The sequence below is a fragment of the Acinonyx jubatus genome, chromosome D3 (genome assembly GCF_027475565.1).
Source record: "Acinonyx jubatus isolate Ajub_Pintada_27869175 chromosome D3, VMU_Ajub_asm_v1.0, whole genome shotgun sequence".
Lineage (NCBI taxonomy): Eukaryota > Metazoa > Chordata > Mammalia > Carnivora > Felidae > Acinonyx > Acinonyx jubatus.
Genome location: NC_069392.1, coordinates 90,240,310 through 90,257,009, shown reverse-complemented (window position 1 = coordinate 90,257,009; position 16,700 = coordinate 90,240,310).

Sequence of the window (16,700 nt, the reverse complement as noted above, 5' to 3'; positions counted from 1 at the left end):
GTCCCCAGCGGCAGTCCCCACACCGCCTGCCCAGCACCTCCAGTAAGGACGGCCCGCAGATGACGATGGGCCACCTCTCACTGGTCTCTTTCCCACCGAAAGGAGATTGAGGGCCCCTTAAATCTTAATATTTCATCAACAGTAAAATTAAGTGAAAACCCCACGCGCACAACAGTTTTCAGAGAGAATCAAGGGGCGGTCCAGGACCCAGCCCCCTCCCATTGCCATGGTGACCACTGCTGGCATCATCACCTTTCAGTTCTACCTCTGAGAACAATCGCTTTGCATGGTTATCGATTAACAAGGTGGGAGGTGCACTTTCCCTCCAAGGACCTTATCATCGGCATAACCCTGGTGGATTGTCCCACTCTGCCCGATGTCTAGAGGAGAGAGTCTAAAAAAACAGGACTATATGCTAGCCGTTGTCTTTTAGGATGGAAAAAGGAATGACTTTGTATGTGTCTGGTAAACGTTTTTAATGTTTATTTTTTTAATTTACTTTGAGAGAGAGAGAGAGAGGATGAGTGGGGGAGGAGCCAAGAGCTAGGGGGAGAGAGAATCCCGAGCAGGCTGACAGTGCAGAGCCCGACGTGGGATCTAACTGACGAACTGTGAGAGCATGACCTGAGCCGAGATCAAGAGCCGGAGGCATACCCAACTGAGCCACCCAGGTGCCCCGGGTTGTCTGGTAAATTCGGATAAGAATGTCCCAAGGTTGTCAGGACTGACACCTCTGCCCTCAGGAAGCCTACGTTACAAGTGACCTTGTCTCTGGGAGTCATCCTGGTAACTGATGGTCCCAGGATAGTTCCTCTAACAACTGTCTCCTGAAGCACAAACTGACTTTCTGGGGACAAGCAGACACATCGTCTCCTTGCTGGCTTTGACTTGAGAGGTGCCTTTGTCTCCTTACGCCCTTGTCCTCTGTGTCATCCTCAGCTTGACCCCAGCGGGGATGGGGTCTCTCCTCGGCTGGAGTCCTCGGTGACCCCACGTCTATTTCAAATCCCGGCGGGACTAGTCCCAGCACCGCGACCTCCCTCAACTTGCCAAACTGCCCGACGCCCCGGTTTTTTCTCGGTAAGACCGGTTTTGGGTAAAGCACGCAGCACATGGAGCTGTTGGGAGTATGAGATCAGATATGAAGCCCCTTTCCCGAAGTGTGTGGCCCCAGCAGACCTCGGCGGAGAGCAGTGTGTCGTCCCTCACGGGGCTGAGTCCCTGTGCCCTTCCCTGGGGAGATGGTCGGCCACGTTAAGTTCAGATCTGTGCTCTGGCAGAAACCTCAGCCGGTAACGGGGGCTTCCCAGGCCCCCAACCTTCACAGCGGAACCCAGCCAGCACGCCCCTGAGACGGGCCACCACCACACCCCTCGGTGGCCAGGGGGCCCCGTCCAGTTTGCTAGGGGGCTCCAGAGCCTTGCCTGAGGTTGTCAGTCAAATCATACTTGAGATTCCCGGCCAGCTCTTCAGCTTAACAACCCTTCCATCTGGTCACCTTCCTTTGGACCCCCTGCTGCCTGTGATTCCCGGTCTCCACTGAGCATGAGGTTTGGTCCTGCGGGGTAACCATTCTCTGTGCACAGCGATCGTCCCTCTGGGGTCCAGCCTGACTCAGGACGTCTGGGTCCTATTCCTGGTTGTTCATCGAGAATAACTAGTGATGCCCCGCTTGATCCCAACGCGGCAACGTGAGAGCTACAGGGCCTGGAACCTCGCGATGCTATTACACAGAGCCGTGTCATTTTAAAAGTGGCGCAAACGTCCCGGTGTCCCAGCGGCCCCCGACACCAACCTCAGGGGTCACCACTGAGCGTGCGTCACACTTCTGCATGTCACCAAAGGTGTGTGGTGATTTCTTCTGAAGATGTGAATAGCAAATGTGCACACAGAATTCCGATGAGCAACCGAATTATCTTCTGATGAAAAACTATCTTTTTTTTTTTTTTTTTTTTTTTAATGCTGGACAAATTCCTCCAGTCCAGTGACATAGACCCAGGTCCTGCCTCCTGATAGCCCGGGACTGGACATCACCATGTGAGGTCCACTCTAATCCCCTAATGCAATCTTAAGCTGCATTAGACCTCATTTAGAGCCACTCCCTCTCATTCTAGATGCTGGCGGCAGGTGCCGGGCCCTTGAGAGCTCAGTCTCACAGAGAAAACAGATGAACTGATCATTTCCAGATAAGTGAGTAAAATAGAAGAGAGGTAGGCAGGAAGATGTTAAGGGATCACAGAGTAAGGGTGCGATATCAACACAAAAGGGCAAAGGGCCAATGACCGTGGATACCCTGGAAATGACAGGCTCCCAGAGAATGAGATGGAATGTGCCAGGCCGCGGATGAAGGAGGCGGGGTGCACACACAGTTAGGTGGGGCCGCGGATGTTGACAGGTGCTGGGACTGTCGTGGAGAAAGTCTTTACGTCTTAGGCAGCAGAGAGGCCGAGGGAATGCATGTAAGCAAGGAAAGGACATGGACAGATCTGCATTTTCACGCTGTCACTCTGGCCGTGATGTAGAGGATGATTCTAGTGTGGGCGCGGTCAGAAGGACGGGATCAAATGGAAAGCGATTTATCCACCCATCACAGTTGTTGACTGTCTGCTCTGTGACAGGACAAGCAGAGTGTTTGGTGCTTCAGACGGAGCAGGGGACGGGACAGACTCACTCCCTTGGGCCCTGTTTCCACAGATTGTCACCAACTCTACAAAGACGTGCAAGATGTCACAAGACCATAAAACAGAGGGCAGCTGATGGGAAAGCATCAGGAAAACATCCTGTGCAGAAATCACGTTTAACCTGAGTCGTGCAGTTGTGTGGTCGGTGCGGGGGTGAGGGCACAGGAGTGGCTGGTCCCAGAAGATGTAGGGCACAGGACCTCAGGCGGGACGAGCCGCAGGTGCAAAGACACAGGCCCCACATTGGTGCCCAGAGCTGAACGAGTGGGTTCTGGGGAAGAAAGACAGTCCAAGTGTGCGTGCTTAAGCTGATCCCTCTGTGAGGACCCAGGCCCCATCACGTGGGAGCCTCTGCAGAGTCATGAACATGCCTCTCAGACTGACCCCCACACCCCCCCCCCCAGTCTTCTGGTCTCCACTGGGTCGGGGCTGCTCCCCAGGACTGCTTTCCTAGCCCTTCCAGGTTTATGCATCCGCACAGGGTCTGCGAGGGACCCCGAGGCACTGAGACTAGAACAGCTGGTGGGAGCGACAGTGTTATCAGGTGTGGTCGGGGCACCCCCGAGGCCACGACGGTCCCAGCAATGGCTGGAGGAAAGACACCAGCCAGGTCTCTGATTTAGCGATCTGGTAAGTGCTGGCGTGCAGAAACGTTACTGTCGTACCTGGGGAAGAAGGGTGACATCCACAGTGTTTTTTCTCACTTGTTTCGCCTTTTTACCTTGCCGGACACCACAAAGCAGCGTTCTTGAGAACCCAGCAGAGCCTGGGCTTCGTGAAATCAGAAAGAGCTAAAACGAGTGTGTCCGTTTCAAAGGCTCGGAATGACCTTTTCATAACACCAACTTTAACGACCTAAAAAATTAAAAGGTATGACCTAACTGACTTCCCTTGGTTACACTGGAAATCTCCGATAATGCTTTTTTATGTTCAAACATACGAGGAGCTTCGCGATAGAAAATAGAGCACAATTATTTTATTATTACAACTCAACATTAGCAGCAATCATGCATACCCTAACAATAAGCACCCTCGATAAAGATTCAACATAATGGGCACATTTAAACCATTGTGCAGAGAATACAGAAGATTGCTTTTCTGGCATGTCCTCATTAATACTGGAAGCTACGTATCTATAGAAAATGTGGTAGTATGGTTGGCTCTGCTAGTTTTCAAGTTTCTAAGATTCTCCGCAATGAATCTGATAGGAGATACCTTGGTGATTAAAAGATAAAGAATGCCTTCCGTTCCATGGACCGAGTTTGATCTCGCATCAGATTACAACTTCCGCGAATACGTGATGTACTATTACGTCACTTACTCAGACGTTGACAATTATCCCTATTTCAAAAATAAAAATATTTTGTTACATCTGCAAACTTTTTAAAATTCGGTTTTCAATGCATTAAATATCCTATCTGCAACTTTGCTTTGGGGACCTTTATACACTTCATTTTTGAGAACATAAAAGCATTTCACAGTTTATTTCAATGGGGCAGCTTAGCTCGTGAGCCTCCAGGACTCACAGGGAAGCATCATCATGATCACCGGTTTATTTCTATTTCTATTTTATTTTATGGAACGCACAATATCTCTTTTCGGCATTGCATTTCCACAAGATACATGTTTTGCATCGTTCTGGAGGGCTACGCTCATTGATGTTGCTTTTGTGATCTACTTGTTAAAGTACAAAGCACATGATCCATGTACACGGAACCTGAAGTACCTGTGCGAATCGTAGCCACACACTCAGTGGGCTCCTTCTTGTTCACCCCTCCACGCGCATTAATTACTTAGCTCATAAGTGTTTATGTATCATTGTTCTTTGTAATCATAGAAACAACTCCAAATGTAAAAAAAAAAAAAAATTCTGTTGTTCTTGGTTGGTTGGTTGGTTGGCAAATTACTGCATTATGTCGCTATAAAAACTGAAAACAAAACTCCTCTCCACCTACGATTTATACGTTTGATGAGTTGTCCTTAGCGGTGAAATAGCGTTAAAGAGTCAGAAACCATACTGAAGGGTTTATCCATCCAGATTTGTGAAATAATCCTAAATTACTAAATAATAGCTTTAAAATAAAGGTCTCAGTCTCCTGGCGGACCTGGCTCAGAGGAAGCCCGCGTAGACTGCCGCTACCTCAAACTGCAACTCAAGACCCTGGGTGGCGAGCAAACCTATGGCCGCGGGCAGACTCGGAAGGTGAGTAGAGGTTGCAGAACCACCCATACAGCAGCTTGGTTTGCCTTTGGCGTCTTTTATCCTTCCCCGTCCGGCTTTGACCCAAGTGTGGGCTGGCGACATCACGGAGCCACACAGCCAGGCTGGATGACAAAACGGACTGTCTTTCTGGACAGAAAATTGAGAGAGTGGGCCTCCCTGAGCCGCCACAGCACGTGGGGCCAGTCCTTCTCCTCTCCCTCCAGATGCGCCACGAGGCCACCAATGGTTGCACAGCTGCCGCCAGAAAGTGAGCCAAGACCCACCCCGTAGAGAAGGGAGCCCTGGAAGGAAGCTCGAGTTGTGTGAAGGCCATGGAGGTAAAACTGCTACTTTCTCTCCCTGCTCCGCGCTGAAGGCGTCACCCAGAACCTTGTGACATGACCGTGGCTACAACTTAGAAAATGTTTCCAGCCCTGGGACCAGGAGGGAGTTCCCTGGAATTCAGAAAGCGTGGGAAAACCTCCCAAAGGAGCCAGAAGGGTCAGGGGACCCCTAATTCCAGGTGGGAGGTGATAAAGGGTCTAGACGTCCAAGCTGCACGTGTCTGGAACGCACCGAAGAAGCACCGCGAAGTTTCTACCCACTGAACTTCCGTGGAAACCACCTCCCGCATCACAACTAACGTTGCAGGAAAAGTTACTCCAGTAACTGGAATTCATTGTCTCACTGCTTCTAAGAATGAAGAGGTGGACACAAAACGAGCAGCAGGCAAAAGTTTATTAGGGTATCAGATCAGAAAGTAAGGGTGGTAGGAAGGCTCTCTTTACAGAGAGGGGACATTCGAAAGTGAATACACATGGACTACAGGCGAGGATCCTCGTTTTACAAGGTTTTGGTCGCCCCTCCTCTAGCCTTCCCCCCTTGTCCCTTCTCAGGTGCTACCCTTATTGGCTGGAGAGCTCTAGGTGTTGAGTTGTCCATTCCCAACTGGCTGGATTCCATTGCATGAGGGGTGGTCTATGGCCATATCATTCCTTGTGGATCAGGTATTTTATGGTCTACGATTTATTTTTAGTTAGTTCTTTTGTCAAATTCCTGAGGGAAACCTGAGGGGGAGTAGGTGCGGTCTGTCACATTCTTGAGAGGAACCTTACACACGAGGGGGTTTGTTCTGGTCAGATGCTCCCAGCACGGTTCCAAAATATGTGTTTTTTTCCCCAGCCAGGGACCTCAGATACTAATCTTTCCCTGTCTGCCTATTTTATCCTCTCATTTCCTACCATACTAACCCCCCGTGTTGCTGTCAAGGGCAAACCCAAGTGACTTGCCCAGGCTCGAAGACAAAACTGATGTTGAAAAGCCATTCACCACCTGCCGTCTTAAGCAGTGGGTTGAAGTGAACGTTCTCCAGATTTTAACAGAACTCACGAGCCTCACGGTGTTAGACGTGAGATGCCTGAGTCACAATCCAAAATGACTCGACATGCCAAGGGCCACGACACGCTGAGCAGTTCTCAGAGGAAGAGATCTCAGAACACGCCAGGCTGAGATGGCACGGATGTCAGGGTGACGGAGGGTTTCCAGAAGCTTCCGCAACCACCTTCCACGATGTAAAAGCGAACACACTTGAAGTGAATGGAAATATAGGAATTCTCAGTAGGGAAGTGGAAAATCCCAACAGATAAATAGAAATTCAAGAAAGAACAAACAAACTTCTGCAAAGTTCAGAACCGAGAAATACAATACCTCAAAAATGAATAACTCAGTAGATGGGCTGAATAGAAAAACAGAGTGACCCAGAAGAGAACAATAGAAATTATACAACCTGAACGACAAAGAGGAAAATGAGCAGAGCCTCAGGTAGGACAATGTGCAAAGTTCTAACAGTTATGTCACCGAAATCCCTGAGAGAGAAGAAAGAGATTGGGACAGAAAAAATCTATGTGGAAAAACAGTGGCCAATGATTTTGGTGAAAAATATAAATTTTCCAGATGCAAGATAAGCAAAACACAAGCAAAATAAGCCCCGAGAGAAACATGCCCGGACAGAAGCACACAATTGTGAGAGGTAAAAGTTTAAAAATGCAAGTAGAAATCAGCACAGGGGAACCACACATTGTGTGTGGGGGGAAGGGTCCCGAGGCCTGCGGATTTCCCATCAGCAAGGTCAGAGGAGAACAGGACAGCCACCCACAATTCCACGTCCACAAAACACAGTCTCCAGATTACGGCTAGATAAAGGCATTCCGGGATGAAGGAGAGCAGAGGACAGTCACCAGCAGACCTGCTCCCACGTCCGTGCTATCTGGGACTCTTCAGTCAGATGCGGAATGACCCCAAAGGGAAATTGGGGATGAGCAGGAGAAATAATAAACGCACAGGTATGTGTATAGGGGACATTTCTCTTCAAAAGTTCTCTAAAATATGTTTAAAAGTTGAATCGAAAATATAACATTGGAGAGAGTGGAAGCTTCAGTGGATGCAGACGTGCCACAGGGGACAGCGGGGAGAATAATGATGAATCCCACATGGCCACAAACGTTCCACGTCCTACACGAAATGGTGAAATATCAACAGAGTCCAGTGTAAAGCCTTAGGGGTCCGTAGTATAATCAGAGATATAACAAAACTACAGGGAGAGAATAGTCCAGATAAATAGATAAATAAAAATTAAAAATGTTAAATATTCAAATCACAAAAAGAAAGCGAAATAAACAGATCATAAAAATTACCTTTATAAAACCTCCCACAATTGACACAGAAAGAAAACCTTATACAAAAAATGTTATATTTAGTAAAATATTCTTTAGAAAACTGGGCCGTGTAAAATGTACAGTCAGAAGACTTTTTCTAATCAAAATTAGTTAAGTAAGTGTGATGTTTGCAAAGGTACACAAACCTGAGTTTTCTTGTGTATGCCTGAGAAAGATTCTTCAAACTCTACAATTAACTTATGTTTTGTGATTTTTTTTCTTTTTTTAAAAGCTTATTCATTTATTTTCGAGAAAGAGAGACATAGAGAGTGCACAAGCTGGGGGGAGAGAGAGAGACCCAAGCAGGTCTCCATCTCGTGAACCATGAGACCAAGATCTGAGCCAAAATCGAGTCGATTGCTTAACTGACTGAGCCAACCAGGCTTCCCCGTGATTATTTTCTTTTTAATACAGCTTCCGTAAGAAAGCTCAACCGTTATCAAGCTTTGAAACATCTAAGGATTTGAATAAGCAGTTGCAAAGGTGTAATAATGGTTAATGCATATGGGGCGCCTGTGTAGCTCAGTTGGTTAAGAGGCAGACTTCAGCTCAGATCATGATCTCATGGTTCGTGGGTTCGAGCCCTGCGTCGGGCTCTGTGCTGACAGCTGGGAACCTGGAGCCTGCTTCAGATTCTGTGTCTCCCTCTCTCTCTGCTGCTCCCCAGCTCGCACTCTGTCTCTGTCTCTCTCAAAAATAAAATTAAAAAACTTTAAAAATTTTAAAAAACTATTTGAAAAGAATCGAATCATTAAGAACCAGAAAATATAAAATTAACTTGAAAAGAACTGAATCACTTAAAGTTATAAAATATAAAAATAAATCAGTTGAAAAGAATATTAACATAAGAAGAAATTGACAAAGTTATGAAAAAGTTACCAAAAGCGTTAGAAGACTGAATCCAATATGCTGATTCATGAATACAATCATGACTTTAAGAAAGACTAATTCTCGGGACTCCTGGGTGGCTCAGTCAGTTAAGCGGCCCACTTCAGCTCAGGTCATGATCTCGGGGTCCATGAGTTCGAGCCCTGCGTAGGGTGATAGCTCAGAGCCTGGTGCCTGTTTCAGATTCTGTGTCTTCCTCTCTCTCCGCCCCTCCTCCTCCTCCTCCTCCTCTCTCTCTCTCTCTCTCAAAAATGAATAAATGTTAAAGTTTAAAAAAAAAAAAAACTAATTCTGGTGTTACATAAGCTATTATGCAGCCTTCTAAAAAGCCAGTCACGTCGCACGTTTTATGAGTTAAATAATGGCCATTATCAAAAACCCAATAGAGAGAAAAGTCTAGTGAAGGCAAAATTTATAGATCATTACAAATTATTATAATAGAGAAAATGGATCATCTAGATACTTGCCCACAAACTGAATTCAATACAGTGCTCGGGTTTTCTGATTTAGTTTCTGGTTACCTTCTGTTTCTGTATTATAGTCCCTATGATTTGGAGATTAAACGTTACAAATCCAAGTAATTACTATTATTGAACATTTTCTCAAGAAAATTTTCTATTTTTTCTTAAGAAAATTTTCAAAGTGAGTGCCATGTACCAAATGTTCTAGAATCCCTGCATGAACATGAATATAAGATTACGTTTATTCATAAAGGTGAAATCCCAGACTCCTATTGTAACCTTAAAGACAATAGGGGAAACACTGAGGAACCAGAATTTGGGGCTTTATTGAAACTTGTCAGTCATTTCATACCCCGCACTCGCTTTGTATAATTCAGTCACCGTGACTTAGGACAAATCCCACTGAGCCCCTGCTTCCCAACCCTTTGCTACTCATCCTGTAACTGACATTCTCCACACTCAGGGCATATATAATGGGCAACGTAGACTCAGATTCACGCTCCGGTTTTGACGGCCAGCCTCCTGGAAGAACACAATGATGGTGGGGAAATCAGTCTGTGCCCACACGTATCACCCCCGGGGCTCAGACACGGAAGCTCAGGGGACCCCACAAGATCATCGCAGCAGTCTGCATGGTGGGGCTTAGACGTGCGCTCGAGGCTGTAGGTGGTGGCCCAGCAGGCTGGCCCCACAAGGTCCACCTGACGAGGCCACAAAGTGTGGGCGGTGTATAGGGGAGAGAGGGACGCTTCTCTCTGCCCTGTTGGCCCTTTCGGGAGCTGCCAGCTGGAAGACGTGGCCCTGGGCACAATGTGAGGCTGTCACTCAAACCGGACTCTGATCCAGTCCAGTGAATTTACTCCTGGGTCCAGATTTGCAAGTCAACGTGAAAATAGATTTTGAGAAAGTTAAGAACTGAGATGCAGAAGCTACTGCTTGAGACGCGTCTAAGTCATGTTCAAGACGAGACGGGAAACAGGTGCTATCTGCCACCCCTCCGCAGGCCACTCTGCTTCGGGGCCAGGAGGGAGACAGCGCAGCCCACAGAATGTGCTGGAGAGCCGACCTGAGGCAGGGCAGCAGCAGCGACAGCAAGGACACCAGGGCGCACGACAGGGCAGAGGCCATGGGGGCTCTCAGCCACAGAGATCCTGCCTGCACCCCAAATCCCGTGTGGCAGGGTGGCGCTGAGGTACAGATGCTCCAGGGTCAGGGCACTGGAGGCATCCCTAGTCCAGTCCTGTCTCCCCCAAAGGTGGGGGGGCTTGGGAAACTACACATATACTTTTGGGTGGTCTAGGCGTGTTTCAAGTCGTGACAAATAACTACCCCTGGAACAGTGCCAACACAGCAGCCTTCACAGGCCTTGGGAACCCTGCACCCCCCGCGGCTGCCAACGTGCCGCTCCGTACTTGTCCCCAGAAGCAGTCAGGCCAGCGTTTCCTGGGCCCCCTCGCACTGCCTGCATAGCACGTACAGCGACCCTTCTGAATCCGGCACTCACCAGTTGCCCGGTCGCTTCGCCGGTCAGTGGCTTTGATGGAACTGATCACCCCCAGCAGCTGGTGGAAACACCTCTTCACCGCATTTCCTGAACAGAACAGTCCCCTTGTTCTTCTCTTACCTCACTGGCTCCCGGTTCTCAATTATCGTTGCTGGGTTTTCTTTAGCTCTCCAGATTCCCCAGGACACATGTTTGGCTTATCGTCTCCCAAAGCCCTCACCCCCTTGTCAGTAGCATCCCATCCCATGGGTCTAAATACCCCTGCAGACTGACGGCTCACACCCATGACTCTCCTCCCCAGACCTCTCCACTGGGCTCAGCCCTACATATTCATCTGATATGTGAGACGAACATCTCTGTGAACACCTGCAAACCCAAATGTTTCCTATGATTTCCCTCATATAAGTAACTGACAACTGTATCTTCAGGCCAATAATCTCACACCCACTCTCGATTCCTCTTTTCCTCAAGTTCTGTATCCTTTCTTTCCTCAAATGCTATGTTAAGCTTCCCTTCAAAAAACATATTCAATTATTTTATGTTTTATTGCCTGGCTCCAAGCTTCAGGGAGGGCAGAGATGTTGTCTGTTTTGTTCCCTGATGTATTTGCAGCTGTGGGTGTTGAGTAAACATTTGCTGAAGTAACAGGTGAATTAATGAATGAACGAATGGGGGAAAGCATAGTTGGCTTCCTGTGGGTCACTGCTGTTACTTGTTTCAAACCAAAAGGCATCATCTCCAGCACCCTCTAGCAGGAATGACATCAGATATAATGCTTCTGGTCTTTTGGGAAACAGGAAGGGTAAAATTGTCAGCGACTCAGGGGAGAGAGGTGAAGAGAGAAGAGGGACAGAGAATGCGTCGATCTGCACCCATGGTGCACAATCCTTCCACGCTGGTCTGTCTTCCTTTCGTCTTCTGAGTTTTGGTGGACCTCCGGGACCCACTGCCTGGTAGGGAAGCTGTTCATAAAATAGAAGAAGATTCTCATTCCTGGAGGGATATATTGAGGATGCGGGCATCTCAGAGCTATTCTGAGATGCGGCAGGACATTCTTAGCGACATTATGCATGCATACACCTCATGTCTAGCATTCCCACTCTTGTGTATATAGCTCAGAAAAAATCTTGCTCAATTCCATAAATGGGATTTCAAGACTTATCAGGAAGCTAGAGTAATTGACAGAGTAGGATGTTGGTAAAAACGCAGGCAATGTTGCCAGCTAAACAAAAAGAGGTCAGAAATAGTACTGCACACACGCCATCAGATTTATAACCGAGGAGATAACGTCCACCTGCAAGAAACACATCAGTTCAGCGACTGGAAATGGCATGATTGCCTCTCGGCGTGAAAACAAAACTGTACGCTGACCCCTACCTCACACCATACACAAGCATTCCTTCCAGGTAGATTAAAGATCTCAGTGTGAAAAGTAAAGAAGAAACTCTTTCAAAAGAAAAAAATGGGAACATGCCTTCTTTCCCTTCGTGAAGGAGGTAAAGTTTTCTTAAACAAGGTAGAAAAAGTGCTACTTTCTCAGAAGGTTGCTAAGTTGGACCCTTAACGTTAAGAACTTGTATTCAGTTAACAGTAACAAAAACACAAAAAGGTAAGTAGTGAAGCAACCAAGTGTGGACAGAGTATAACTGTAATATGTGCATCCCAGGAAGGACTCGCATCCCCAACATTACCCCTTAACTGAATGAGGGGAGGGGGAGAAACAACTTTTTTAAAAGATGGCAAAAGGGGGCTCCTGGGTGGCTCAGTTGGTTGGGCATCCAACTCTTGATATTGGCTCAGGTCATGATCTCACGGTTCATTTGTGAGTTCGAGCCCCACCTGGGACTCTGTGCTGACAGCACCTCTCTCTCTGCCCCTCCCCTGCTCATGCTCTCCTTCTCTCTCCCTCCCTCTCTCCCTCTCTCTCTCTGTCTCTGTCTCTGTCTCTCAGACACACACACAATGAACAAGAAAGAAAGAAAGAAAGAAAGAAAGAAAGAAAGAAAGAGGGATGGAGGGAGGAAGGAAGGGAGGAAAATGACAAAAATACCGAAGTGACTTCAAAAAATACTACAACAGGTGGTCGGCAAGAATATGGAAAGGTATTCAGCTTCATTAGTCACAGGGAAACATACATTAAATCCAAAAAGCAACGCCACGATCAGCCCCTGAGAGTGGCCAAATGAGAAAGCCAAGGAACCCTGAGCACAGGTGAGTATATGGAGACCGGGGAGACTCACGCTCCGCTGAAAGCTTCCATGGAGGCGACCACTTTGCAAACCTGTGTGAGCCGCGTGCAGCATCGAGCTCACGCACATGCCATGGCCCGGCGTTGCACTCCTAGGTACGTGTCCGTGGAGGTGCCCGCACGTGGTAACCAGAGTCACGTACAGAAATGTTCACAGTTTGTGGTAACACTGGACCTATAATTGCCCAAATGCCTGCTCCCAACAGAATGAAGAAATAAATGTGGTTATTCCGCTTGAAATTCTACACAGCCACTAAAAATGCAACAACACAGACGAAACTCACAGAAATAATGTTGAACGAAAGAAGCCAGACATGAAAAAGCCCATGGGCTGTGGTTGCGTTTACATGAAGGACAAGACAGCAAAGGTTCATCTCGCAGCTTGCACAGTGGGCCCTCCCGGGGCCGGAACTGAGTGGGGAGCGTGGGGACAAGGGCATCGCCGTCGTAAGCAACCCTCTTTCCCGCCATCTGGGTTCTGATTACACAGGGAGGGTCCATTCCCGAAAATCCATCTGTACACTGATGTACTTTTTGGCGACGTGATATTTCAGTAAAAAGCAAAAATGAAATGCGTAAGGATGCCTGCTCGGTTCTCGGAAATCCTGGTAAAAGGTTCAAATGCCATGGGAAGGAAGGCACCTGCGTGGCTCAGTCTGTTGAGCATCCGATTTCCGCTCAGGTCATGATCCCAGAGTCATGGGCTCAAGCTCCATGTTGGCACTTCATTGAACGTGGAGCCTGCTTGGAATTCTCTCTCTCTCTCTCTCTCTCTCTCTCTCTCTCTCTCCCCCCTTTCTCACAAATAAAAACTAAAAAAATAAAGAAGAAGAATAAAATGCTGTGGGATCCAAGCCTTTGCTTTAAAATGATACATAGACATTCTGACGTTAAGAAGGAGTCTCACGAACCAATTCAGAAACAGTGCAAAGGAACATTTTGAAATGGACTTCCTAGTTGCTCATCATTATGGTACATTCTTCTCTAAGGCTAATGGTCTTTTTCTAAGATATTTGGCGATCTCAAGACAAGTTATAAAAATACGTTGCAATGCATGTTTTTTCACCCAAAATGTTTCTAAGTAACAGTAATAAATGTCTTTTTTCCTGCAATAATGCCCGCAGTGATGGAGCTTTTATGCTGTATTTGATAGGCTATCAATTATTTCTCCCCAAATTGAAATATTCCACAATAAAAGGGCTAAAAATAAAAGGCAATTGTGCTGGAAAAATTCTCAATACGTATGCAACAAAGAACATAGCAGACCTGTGCGGACCTATCCTTAAAAGGCGTGCTTGCGGGGCATCTGGGTGGCTCAGTCAGTTAAGCATCTGACTTCGGCTCAGGTCACGATCTCACCGGTTGTGGGTTCAAGCCCCGCATCGGGCTCTGTGCTGATAGCTCGGAGCCTGGAGCTGCTTCGGATTCTGTGCCTCCCTCTCTCTCTGCCCCTCCCCCACTCGCACTCTGTCTCTCTCTCTCTCTCTCAAAAATAAATAAACCTTAAAAAATTGAAAGAAAAAAAAAAAAAGGCCTGCTTGCAAGACCGGCATCTGGGAATTCCACTGGTAACGGTTCTCTGTGCTGATACAAGAATTTCCCTTCTGAGGACAGGTGTTCACCACGCCTGCTGCTTGTGCAAACAACCTGATGAAGTCGTTCTGACTGTAGCCGTTGGTCCAGGGGACTGACCCGTGACCACTTCCATCCCCGAAGTCAGAACCTGCACGCCCCACAGGCTGGTAACACACAAATCCGGTGGCCACGGCTGAGCCCGGAGTCAAGGGCATCCTCAACTGACAGGAGCTGGGGGTTGTGTCTGGAGAAGCTGGCACAGGAGTACAGTGTTGTGACAAAGGGGGGGTGGTGGGGAGGGGAGAGGTTGACAGGCCACAGAGAAGAGCCTGAAGTAAGAGAATGGAGCTTTTACAGGTGGGGACGCCATGGGCGACCAGGAATGTTGTGTGTGGAAGGCTGCGGACCGTGTCCGTGTCTCTGCCACGGCCTCCATGATTAATATTTAAGAGTCTGTCTGTGCACCTGACCTCTGACCCCGGGGAGACCCACAGAAGACATTCGGCTGCATCAGTTTTCTCCTGGTTTTTGTTCTCGTTTCTAAGCTTACGAAGAAGCTGTCTGAATGGGATTTGAATTCCCCAAAGGGTTTTCCTGAAACAAAAGCGTGCTCCTTCTGGACCGGGAGCATCCCTGGTGGCTCGGGTGGTGAGAAAGCCAAATGGCTTTGAGTGACAATCAGTACTTCCCGCTCAGACTGATGATGTTGAAAGGCTGGCTGGTCGCGTGAGCTCCCCGCAAACGAGTGTGTTGGAATTTTGGTTCCATATCTCAATATTGCAAGCTTGATTACGTTGTGTCCTCCACGGAGAAATGACTCTGCTCTTGAGTATTAACCAAATCAGAGCTCCCACGAGGCTGAATTTAAGATAATGAACATCACCCCAGGAGCCCTTCTGGAAGCCAGCCCCAAAGCTCTTCCTTAACGTGCCATTAGCTGCATACCCCAGCTTCCTAATTGTCTGTATTTATGATTCTCTTGATCTAGGTTACGGGTGTGGTCTAGACCATCCAGTGCTTCCCCAAGATGCTTTCCTCTCCCCTGCACACGAAGCTCCCGGTGTCTTGCGGGGTGCCTGACGTCATGGCGGGGAACAGTGTGAGCACAGTCGCTTTGATAAAGGAAAAGTGAGCCTTTTGCAAATCTTCCTCATCCGTGACTTTCAAACACACAGAAAAATAAATACATAGTGATATCTGTATATCAGTAACAGCACTGTCGTAGTTTGGCTCTCTTCACCCGCGAAAGAGCACCTGTAGAAAATAGAACTCTGTCTCAGCTATCTTTGCTTCAGACCCTGAAGTTCGACCGTCGCACTGCACAAAACAGCAAAACCCAGCCCGTTGCTGCCGGCGGGAGCTGATGTCGGAGAGGAGGCGTGAGCTTGGGCACACAGCCGGTGAGGTCAGCGAGGAGGGCGGACAGCCGGGGACCGTGGGGACGCTCTGCCGCGTTCACTTTGCACGTCGCCTCGCCTGGCCTGCGCCCAGATGGAAGGTCCTTTCTAGGTGTGTCTGTGCAGGTGTTTGCAGATGAGACTAGCGTCTGACTCAGCAGACTCGGTAAGGTAGCCTGCCCTCCCCAGTGCGGATGGGCCTCGTCCAAACCACTGAGGGCCCGAATAGAACGAGAGGCAGAGGAAGAGGAAATGAATCCTCTTCCCCTGTATCGCTACTGAGCTGAGATACTCCCCCTGATCTCCAGCACTGGGACTGAGACGCTATCAACTCCCTGGTTCTCAGGCATTCAGACTTGGGGATTACCCCCCCTGCTCTCCTGGGTTCCCTAGGTAGACTGTGGGACTTTTTTTCTTTCTTTTTTTAAAGTTTCTTTATTTCTGTATTTATTCATTCACTTATTTATTTATAGAGATCGTGAGCAGGGGAGAGGAAGAGAGGCAGGCAGGGAGAGAAGGAGAGACAAAATTCCAAGCAGGTTCTGTGCTGTCAGCACAGAGCCAGATGGGGGGCTTGATCCCACAACCGTGAGATCGTGACCTGAGCTGAAGGCAAGAGTCAGACACTTAACTGACTGAGCCACCCAGGCACCCTGGATTGTGGGAATCTTAGCCTCTGAAATGGCATGAGCCAATTTTCCATAGTAAGGCTGTCTGTCTATCTATCTATCTATCTATCTATCTATCGATCTACCTATCATTATCTGTCATCTATCTACCTATCTGACGTCTATTTATTTATACATCTATCATTATATATCAATCTACTATTGTCTATATAATTATCAATCTATCCATATCTATCTATCTATCTATCTATCCATCCGTGTATCCTTCTATCCATCATCGTCTATCTTACTGGAACTCATCAGAATAGGTGCTAGGGAGCCCTGGCTCAGCATCCTTCAACCCTACAGCATCCACTGGAGCCTGTGATGCCAGGGGCACCATCGCCATTTTTAGCCCATG